This window comes from Aegilops tauschii, chromosome 2 (genome assembly GCF_002575655.3).
Source record: "Aegilops tauschii subsp. strangulata cultivar AL8/78 chromosome 2, Aet v6.0, whole genome shotgun sequence".
Taxonomy (NCBI): Eukaryota; Viridiplantae; Streptophyta; class Magnoliopsida; order Poales; family Poaceae; genus Aegilops; species Aegilops tauschii.
In genome coordinates, this window is record NC_053036.3 from 384,538,873 (window position 1) to 384,548,665 (window position 9,793).

The window sequence follows — 9,793 nt, forward strand, 5'->3', positions numbered from 1 at the left end:
AAAAACATACGCACGCCCGCACCCACGCACACTAACTTTAGTGACTGGCCAGGTTGAGCTTAACAGGTTTGAGTCCAAGGATTCCACAAAATGTGTACATATTAATTAACTACACTAATGACTGAGATGAACTGAGCTAATAGAGGGTGTCAAATTACTGAATATGAACAGAGAAAATTTGGGCACTCACAACGGATCACGGATGAATGCAGGATGATAGATGGAAATGCCCAAATTAATCAAGGAGGACTTCCACGGCTCGAAAAATGTTGGAAAGCAAATGACGCCCCCATGCAGAGATTTATAATGCAAATCATAGCAAATGGCATATCTTATTGGATTATGCGTGATGCGATGCCCAATATCTCATTGTGTTTGCCTTCCTTGCCGTTCGCCTTCTCGCTGCTCCTCATCTTTGGTTTAGCACATCGATCGAGCTGTACAACGCTATAGCCGATAGTTACAAGGTGTGCTGATGATACTAACGATGTCGCGGCATGGCATGCATTCGTAGCCGGTGACGACATGGGCGGCCTCAATTACTTCCATGACACGCCGTAAGATGTTCATTTCACCTTTTTTATTTTTACCGGGTCTATTTTTGCATCCCAACTCTAGTCGACCAAATTACACGCTAACAATCAAAATCAAACATAGAGCTGTCAATGTACGTAGTACTTTTCCCCGTAAAGAAATGTACGTAGTACTTAGAGAGCATCTCTAACCAATCTCCTGAAAACCTATAGAGGGGGAAAATAGGCAGCTAATTGAACCTAACGGATGACTGTGCTCTCCAGGATCTTGGTTGGTCGGGAGTTCCGTACATCTGGGATAACCGGCAATCTGGAGATGCTAATGTTAAAGCCCGGCTGGATCGGGCCTTTGCCAACGAGGAATTCAGACAGAGATTTGAACACACTCGTGTGCGCCATGTGTGCTCAGTAGAATCTGACCATTGCTTTGTGGTGGTCGATCTACGGCGGCAAAACTCCAACAACAACTCACATATGCATAAACCTTTTCGCTACGAGAATGTATGGCAGTCCCATAGTGATTATGAGCAGCTGGTTTCTGACACTTGGCGTGATCAAGTTTGGCAGCCAGGTTTATATGGCGTAATGGACTCGCTTGAAGCCCTACAGCGTAAACTAGCACCATGGGGTGTCCGTGAGTTTGGGTGCTTGAGCAGAAATGTCAGGCAACTTAAAAAACGACTTGATAGACTACGTTGCCAATCTGTGGTGGCCCATCCGATGAGGAGAAGGCAACCATGTCAAAGCTCCGAGAAGCGCTGCGACTAGAGGAGATATGGTTGAAACAACGCTCTCATGTCCCCTGGCTGCGTGAAGGGGATCGAAATACGGCTTACTTTCAGGCGCAAACAAAGCAACGTAAACGCATTAATAAGATCGCAAATCTGCAGCGATCGGATGGCTCGGTTTGCGCCTCGGGAGATGAAGATAAGGAGGAAATTCTAGCTTTCTACCAAGCTCTATACACCTCCCAAGGTTTTAGCAACAGTGATGATTTGTTATCACATGTACCCAGCCAGGTCACATCGGCCATGAATGACTTGCTGTCCAAACCGTACGAAGCCTCGGAGATTACCACTGCACCGCCGTAGAAGGCGCCTGGGGTAGACGGATTCACCGCGGGGTTTTATCAGCGCCACTGGAACCTGTTGAAAGATGACATAATTCCGGTAGTGCTTGATTTTCTAAATGGTGGTGAGCTACCGGCTGGACTAAACAACACTTCCATTACGTTAATTCCAAAGGTACGTCATCCACAGAGTATTTCACAATACCGGCCCATTGCATTATGCCCAGTCCTTTACAAAATTGCCGTCAAGGCGATCACCGATCGGCTGAGGCCATGTATGGACAAGATTGTCAGTGAAGAACAAAGTGCTTTCGTCCCGGGTCGTTCAATCACAGACAATGTCCTGGTGGCATATGAAAGTGTTCATACGATGAAAAGACGGAAGAAAGGAAGAAACTACTCGTGCGCCATCAAACTGGACATGATGAAGGCATATGATCGCGTCGAGTGGCATTTTCTCGAGGCCATGCTCTTGAGACTTGGTTTTGCCGGCAATCTGGTAAGACTAATTATGAAATGTGTTACCTCAGTTCGATTCTCTGTTCGAGTTAATGGGGAGTTGCTGCCTTTTTTTTACTCCCTCCAGAGGCCCTTGGCAGGGCTGTCCTATATCACCATATCTTTTCCTGTTATGTGCCGAAGGATTCTCTTCGCTGCTGAAGTACTATGGGAACTACATTGACCGTGGTATCCGAGTTAGCTTCAGAGCGCCGTGGGTGAGTCACCTGCTATTCGCTGATGATAGTCTGATCTTCATCAAGGCGAGCCCCGAGAGTGCATCTCGACTAAATGAGATTCTCAGGATTTATGGAGAGGCTTCCGGCCAATGTGTCAACAGAGCAAAAAGTTCTATTTACTTCAGTCCCAATACGCCGGCTGCTCCCAAATGAAATCTGAAACAGATCCTAAATGTTCACCCAGAAGCTTTTTCAGAAAGATATCTTGGCCTACCCACTGCTGTTGGAAGAATTACCAGCGGTACGTTCGACCACATAGTAGACAGGGCAAGGGACAAGATGCAGGGCTGGTCAGAAAGATTGTTTGCCTGTGCAGGTAGAGAAACCTTGATCAAATCCATCGCCCAGGCAATTCCAACTTTCAGTATGACCTGTTTTCTCCTTACAAAAAAGGTGTGCAAGAACTTGAGATCGAGTATGGCAAAATTTTGGTGGGGGAGCTCGCTGGATCGGCGCTCCTTGCACTGGATAGCGTGGGACAAACTTGCCACACCCAAAATTAAGGGCGGGATGGGCTTCCGCGACCTTCGACAGTTCAACCTAGCCCTGCTAGGGAAGCACGGTTGGAGGTTCATGACAAATCTGGAAGCCCTGTGTACAAGAGTGATGAAGGGGAGATACTTTCCGGACTCGGAGTTCATGCAAGCTACCACCCCGAAATCAGCATCAGCCACTTGGCGAGCCATTGTTGCTGGACGAGAAGCTCTCAAAGTTGGCCTTATCAAGCGGATCGGTGATGGTGCATCCACCTCGGTCTGGAACGACCGATGGATCCCATCGACTGTCACCATGACACCGTTATTCAGGCCTCCCAACACGCCGATCCTCACAGTCGAAGAACTCATTGATCATGAGAACGGGACCTGGAAACGTGACCTCATTCGCTCAACTTTCATCGCGTCGGATGCAGAGGCAATCCTGAATATTCCTCTCACGCAAGGCGGCGGTGTAGACTATCTAGCATGGGCACAGGAACGATTGGGCATCTACTCTGTCAAAACGGCCTGTCGAGCTCTAATGAATCAAAAAGAGCGTTCAGCTCTAGAAGAAGGGCAGATAGCGGAACCATCAACGAACGAACAACAGATGTGGAGTGCTCTTTGGAAACTAAAAGTGGTCCCTAAAGTTAGGGTTTTTTGGTGGAGAGTGGTTCATGGGATCATCCCGGATGAATGTACACTCAAACACCTGACATATCAAAGAAACAAGTATATGTAAGTTGTGCCTTGCCATGGAAGAGGACCTGATGCATGCTCTGATCCATTGTTCTCACGCAAGGCGGTTCTGGGAGGAGACGAGGCTGCTCTTTGAAATTAGACACCCGCGGCTTCACCCCAATTCTTGGGCAAGGGACATATTGTGTGATCAGCGGTTTTCTGACAAGGACCGCGCCACGATCATCACGGTTATGTGGGCGATTTGTATGTCCCACAACAGATATACGCATGATCAGGAGATCATTGATCCTGCCAGCTCGGTCAGGAGAATTCGGGAAGATCTTGCGCTGCTGGATATACCCGGACAAGTTTTTATTCCTATGCCGGGCCATGGCTGGCGACCTCCAGAGGGAAACTACATCAAGATCAACACTGATGCAGCGATCCATCGAGACACAGACACTGCAGCCATTGGAGGCCTAGCCCGTTCTTCCTCGGCATTCTTGGGTGCATGGTGCAAACCCCATCTAGGGGTCACTGATCCGTTCATTGCTGAGGTGCTCTCCATTTGAGAGGGTACCATCTTCGCCCGTCTCCGCGGCTACACGCACGTGCAACTGGAATCCGACTGTCTAGAGGCAGTTGACCTCTGGAACTCTGGCTACACCGATCGCTCGGTCGTAGCACCTATTCTAGCTGAAGTTAGAGAGCTTTCTCATAGTTTTTCTTCATTCAGTATTACTCATGTAACTCGATCCGCTAACGGTCCCGCACATTTGTGTGCTAAGCGTGCTTGTACGCTGAATGGGACTGAAAGCTGGCTGGACACCAATCCTAGCTTCCTGGTCAGCAGCCTTCTGGCTGACTGCCCAGCGAATGCCTTCGTTTAAATAAAGCTCTCTAAAGTTCCCCGCAAAAAAAAGCTAATTGAACCTAACCGAACTCTCAAACGGTTAGAAGAGGATAAATGATCCTCCCCGGCCCAAAAAGTGGGACCAAGTATGTCAAATATACTCGCCTGACGCTTCACGGAGTAATTTTTTTTGCCCCGCTTCTCCCGCCCAAGGTGCCACCACTTCCCGTTGCCACCACCCATACATGCCACCGCCATCACTAATGCCCCCGATTCCGGACGAAATGGAGAGGCAAGACCCTTCCCCCACCCCGCCGGCACGACGCCGCCAAAAACGATCCTCGCGCCGCCGCCCGCACCAAGGAAGACGTTGGGCACCAAAAACCTCCCCCGGGCCACCGCATCGGCAACCACCGCCGGCAACAAGGTCGATGGCAAGGCCACTGCATCTCTGGCGAGGGGAGGCTGCCCTCCCACTACTCCAGCCACCGACAGGCAGGCAAGGAAGCTGACGTCGATAGCGACGGTGCTAATTATAGACCAGAAATTAGGGCAAACGGAGCATAGGGGGGCCACAAGCTTGCCCAGTGCGATCTACCCCAGGGCACTCCACCTGGGCTTGTGGCCCTCTCATGTGTCTTCTGGTCTCTCCCCAAATCTTCTAGAGTCTCTTATGTTCAATAAAAAATCACCCTAAAGTTTTATCGTGTTTGAACTTCGGTAGGTATGGTTTTTCTGCAAAAAAAACAGGAACTAGCACTGGTACTAAGTTAATAGGTTAGTCCATAAAAATAATATAAAATGGTGTATAAAGCATACAAAAAGCGATAATATAATAACATGAAACAATAAAAAATATGAATAAGTTGGAGACGTATCGGCATCGCCAAACTTAATTCTTCCTCGTCCTTGAGTAGTTACTGATAGACACACAAAAATTGATGTGAAATACTACCTAGCATGTTCTTTGCTTATGTAATACATTTGCGGTATAAATTTGGAAAAACGAGTGATTTAGGACAATAGTAAATTAATTTAACATCAAACCAATAATACACAAAATACTAGCAAACAATCATTGCCTTTCAAAATATAAATGCTAAAGAATGTTATCCCTACCCACTTAATCGTCTAAGCATGACATAGCTTGGTCTTCTAACACAAACATATTTATTGTGAACACCCCGGTGTCAAATCAAACAATTAAATCATACTTTTTCTTGCTTCAGCTTCTTCAACTCCCACTCAATACTTGAAAGTAAGCCATGGACTTAGCCCTTCGCACTAGTAGCCTTCCTGCCATAAGCACTTTACGAGAATAGAGTTTAATCAAACTGATAATGAAGCATGATAATGGTATTGATGAAACAAGAATCAATGAGAGATGCACGGAACTAGGTAGTACTACTTATTTTGGGGTGTGTAAATCACAGCTCCTTCTGCAGACCCGGAACCATTCTGGTGAACTATTTCCAAACCCTGCCAGACAAAGAAAATGATTACTTGATATCAGGAAATGAACGAAAGTTGCCGATATGGTGCGATAATGATCGACTGAACTTACTTCTGGAGCATTGCAGTCATGTCCGCATACTCCAGGGGATCTTTATGTCTCGAGTTTAAGACAGTTACTACTCCCCGATCAAGCTTAATCTCTAGCAGAATAAAGTGGAACCTGCGCACGCATAACTCATCAATTACATTACTATAACCTCGAGTAAGCGAAACCGAATATGCACAAGACAGTAACACTCACTTGAAGTTGTAAGGAAAGAGTATTTTCCCTTTGTTTTGATGTCGAAGTAACGATTGTAGCAAGTTGTCCTGAGTATCTTTGACTCTGTTTTGAACCGACCATTCATTTACGGTATTTGGTTTAATGAACCCAATGTCATAGATTTGTCCTTTTTTGCATTTGACGATCTTCAATCTACATAATATAGCGAGGATAATTATATATACATGCAATGAAAGAGCTGAGCTATAGAGACTTAATTACAGAAATAATACTTACAGACAGTAGAAAGTCATGATTTGTTTGTGGACGACATCTTGATTGAATAACTGAAATAACTCCACAAATTCATCAGGCATCAGGTCGACTCCAATGAAGTTGTGGTCTTCTTTAATTCTCACCATCAAACTATCCTTCCCAGACTTCTTGCAGGTATCCATGTATCATTCATGCAATCCTCGCATAATCGTTGTTAGAGGAGGATCAGGTTTGACGAGAGGCTTCCCTTACTCGTATCTGAAGATCTCTACTACCTCTAACATTTCAAACTGTACATCATCGCCCAGGTAATCACCAAGATTAGTACCGGGCACTAGCTCCGGATGATTAGCGACGATATCGCTAGACACCTTCACTAGTAGAAAAAGGCCCATTTGTCCCGGTTCATAAGGCCCATTTGTCCCGGTTCAGGAACCGGGACTAAAGGGTCGGTACTAAAGCCCAATACTTTTAGTCCCGGTTCTTATACGAACCGGGACAGATGGGGCTCCACGTGGCCGCTGCGGCTTGCCCAGGCAGGAGGGCCTTTTGTCCCGGTTGGTAGCACCAACCGGGACTAAAAGGCATCCACACGTCAGCAGTTCAGGGGCTGGGGTTCTTTTTTTGAAAGGGGGTGAGGGTTTGGGGGTTTTGTAGGGTTAATGTAAGGGTTACATATATTGTGTTAGCTAGCTAATAGAGAGAAGTGTCGTCTCTTATCTCCGTGCTTAGTCGACGCTACGTACTATACGTATAGAGCGGACTCAACACGCTAGCTAGTAAGCAAATGAAGGAAACCATTAAATTCAGAAGATCGTCATGAACATATACAGAGAGAAGTGATCAACCCCTCCTTCTCTGAGAGATTGGTCGAACAACAAGTTCTCGTATATCTATCCGACACTACTGGCTATATATATACAATATAAGATCTCTTACAATCCCCTAACATCTGAACTAAAGTTCCACATGGTACTCTCTGTCTTTATTGATGACGTGGTCAAGAAAGAATCCCGCCAATTCCTCTTGAATTGCTCGTATGCGATCTTATGGTAAGAGTTCATCCCACATCTGAAACATCTAATTTAAAGAAGGGGGTCAATACATACATACATACATATATATATATATATATATATATATATATATATATATATATATATATATATATGAATGAAACTCAACACAAATGATGGTAATAAAATAAAATTGTGAATATTATTGCTTACGCACTTCATATTGTTTTTAGAGTAGCCCGCTCACATGTCGTGTGGCGTATGAACTCGCAAACGTAGTATCCACAGTAATTATTCCTGGGTTCCTGCCACAACCACTTTACAAGAAATAGAGGTCAATCAAACTGAAAAGCAAGCATGCTAAATGGTATTGATGAAACTAGCTAGAATGGGAGATGCGCGAAACTAGCTAGTAGTACTTACTTATGGGTGTGTAAATCGCAGCTCCCCCGGCAGTCCCGGAGCTTGTGCGGTGAACTTTTTCCAAACCCTGCCAGACAAAGAATACAATTACTTGATATCAGGAAGTGAACAAAGTTGCCGATATGGTGCGATAATGATCGATTGAACTTACTTCTCGAGCATTGTAGTCATGGCCACATACTCCTCGGGGTAAAAAAGTGAAAGCTGCGCACGCATGCATAACTGATCAATTGTAAGTATAGTGGGGTTTTACGCCCAAACTGCGAGTGTCGTGTTCTTCACAAGGACTAGGCAACGGCTAACTACGTTCGACTAAAGCTAGGTGACCCAATTGAATGATGAAAACAGAAAATAAACCTAACACCAACAAGGATCATCAACAAAGAAAATGACAAAGAAGCAAAGGGAGATGAAGATTATTTTTAATCTGTCTTTTTAGTATTTTTGTATTACTTGAGAATCTACAATACTAACACAAACAGGAGTCAATATCAATTAAAGCTACAAGACAAGGACACATCACTATCAAACATAAACAGAGGGAAGAAGCGAGAATATATGACAAAATATAATTGTTTCAAATCAAACACACACACACATTTATATATCACAGGTACATAGCTAATACAGGGACTACAGAACACACAAAACCACACATATGCGAACAGGATACTACACCACGGTTCAGGTTACACAAGTGACAACAGAAACGAAATCTTACAAGCCACAAGATTAGTACCCACAGATCAACACGACAGTATTTAACAACTAAAAATTACTAGTAGAAATTAACTAGTACAGCGAGAAGAAATACAGAGTGAACACACGTATATGCTGACAGAACACTAATTACCAAAGCAACAAAATATTACTCCCTCCGTTCCAAAATAGATGACTCAACTTTATACTAACTTTAGTACAAAGTTAGTATAAAGTTGAGTCATCTATTTTGGAACGGAGGGAGTACATATTAGTTAGTTCCCAAAGCAACAAGAAATCCACTATTCAGAACATAGAATTTATGACATGATATTTAACAAGTACGAACTGAACAAACTAGTTGGTTGCAAACACTTATCAGAATCTGAACCTTACAAGTACTACACATCTCCAATTACAGAAAATTCAGAGAGAGAGATAAGCAGCAGCAAAAGGTTCAGAGAAGAGGCAGGGAGCAGCAAGGAAGGCGAAGGGAGCAGGAAGTCGCAAGAATAAGCAGCGGTAACGTGGGGATGGAGAGAGGAGGAGGAGGAGTAGCAGGGGCGCAAGAAGAAGGGAGCAGCAGTGGGGCTTGGATAAGAGGAGAAGCGGGACAAGGGAAGAAGAAGAAGCAGTAGGGATGGGGAAGAAGATTAGGAGGAGGAGCGGAGAGATGAGCAGCAGCGGTAGGGGAGGAAGAGAGAAGGCGCAGCAGCAGGTGAGGGAGATTCAGAGCAGCAGCAAGGCGATGGAGAGAGGGAGTAGTAGTAGCAGGAGGTCGAGGGGAAGAAGAAGCAGGGCGAGGCAGGGTCGCGCGGGCTGGAGGGAGGCGTTGGATGTGGTTGGTGCTGTGGCAGCGGCGCGGTGGTGTTGGAGGTGGTGATGCGGCGGCTGGTAGAGAGGGCACGGTGGATGGCTGGAAGGCGCACCGCCACGCCGGCCTGGCCGCGGCGGCGGCCGGTGGTGGAGAAGGAGACGGGGGAAGGAGAGGTGTTGCCAGGCCCGATGGGGAATGGAGGGTGCTAGGGATTTTGATCCCCTCACGGCTGATCTGGACATTTTCACATTGACCCTCCTGCTTTCGTCTTTATTCACAAGAAGATCCCTTCTCTTCTTTAGTTTTTGCCCCTGGTAACTTCTTTTCTTCTCGCTCGGGTCCTTGACTCCATCACTTGATCATTTGTAGTAGAAGGATTTTGTGCCTTGTCGCACTTTTCTGCAAAATAAACAAGTGACTAGTCAACAATCCTTTTATATGATTTTCATTCAATTATTCCATATTTAAAACAAGAATTGGTGGTCAGAACTCAACA

The 9,793-nt window shown here is 45.5% G+C and overlaps 1 long non-coding RNA gene across 1 annotated transcript; it reads right to left on the reverse strand.

The window, feature by feature from the left end:
* Positions 1-7,122: 7,122 nt before the first annotated feature.
* On the reverse strand, positions 7,123-9,484 carry LOC141041695 (uncharacterized). The gene is made up of 5 exons (XR_012202794.1): positions 8,770-9,484; positions 7,933-8,676; positions 7,782-7,848; positions 7,576-7,675; positions 7,123-7,422 (listed from the first exon to the last, which is right to left on the reverse strand). It is a non-coding gene; the product is annotated as an uncharacterized lncRNA (long non-coding RNA).
* Positions 9,485-9,793: the final 309 nt, after the last annotated feature.